The sequence below is a fragment of the Triticum urartu genome, chromosome 1 (genome assembly GCF_003073215.2).
Source record: "Triticum urartu cultivar G1812 chromosome 1, Tu2.1, whole genome shotgun sequence".
NCBI classification, from domain to species: Eukaryota; Viridiplantae; Streptophyta; class Magnoliopsida; order Poales; family Poaceae; genus Triticum; species Triticum urartu.
Window position 1 is genome coordinate 91377267 of NC_053022.1, and position 1246 is coordinate 91378512.

Genomic DNA, 1246 nt, shown 5'->3' on the forward strand with positions numbered 1-1246 from the left:
AGGCTCTGACTGCCAGAGTGATGTTGGTGATCACGGGCCACGCCTCGGGTCCTGTCCGCGACTGGCCCGCTGCTCGCCCGCACCAGTACGGGTCGTTCGGCTCCTGACGAACCGACCACCGTGGCCGCCTTCTTCTTGGGAGCCATGATGATGAAGAACCGCTAGGCTTACTACCAGACCGGATTTTCACAACTGCGCCCCCTACCTAGCGCGCCAAAGATGTCGGTGGAAACAACACCTATGGGGTCACTGGGATCCCTTCTGCGGTTGGCGAGCGCGAGGTTGTGCAAAGAGCGGGTCTGGTAGGAAGCACGTGGATCGTTTACCCAGGTTCGGGCTGCGAAGATGCGTAATACCCTAATCCTGCTTTGGTGGATGTATTTGAGAGTGTTCTTGTGTTCTTGAGCTTGCTACGGGGTGCAACTTTGCCCAAAAGATCTAAATCCCTTTCCTAGTCGCCTCAGGCCTCCTTTTATAGGAAAAGGGGGTTGCCACAGTGGCACACAAGAGGTGGAAAGGTTTACAGTCGATAAGCCTATCCTCTGGGACCATCGGACAAACACATTTAATGCGCTGCTGATGTGCCCCCCTTGCTTTATCGGGGACGCCAGGGAAGCTCGTCCCAGCCGTCACCGCCTCTCCTAGCCTCAACACACGTCCGAGCTGATGAGGCATCGCAGCGCCACATTGGCTAGCTGCTGGGCTGGCGCGGTGATGGAGCCTTCATGAAGGGTCGCATGCCACCACGCAGGTGCTTGCTGAGTCGGTATAGAGGCCGCCCATCGCCACACAGGTGCCTGCCCAGCTGATTGAGCTAGCAGCTGCTTGGGGACGGTGGTGGAGTCTTGGCTGGCGCAGGCCTGGCAGTGGCCCTGCTGATGCCCTCGGCAAGGGTCTTGCTGGGAGCCCGACAAGGGTATTGCCGTGGCATTGCAGTCGTCCCTTGCCGGGGGTCTTGTGGATTTCCTCGGCTAGGATCCTGCCGAGGGCCGCCGTCTTCTGATCCTCATCTGATCTCACATGTTTTATGATCTTGACAAAGATTTGCATGACACCACACAGGCGCCTCCCGAGCCTTGGTTCCAATGTAGTTGGTTGGGTTGGAGCCTGTGGGCTTAAGGGTGGCTTGCTCCGCTGGCATTGGGAAAGTTACCCTAGCAAGGCTCCTGCAGGGGCTGCGAAGGCTGCCTCAGCAAGGATCTTGCCGAGGGAGTCCACCTCACCCTCTTGCTCTCCTGCGTTTCTG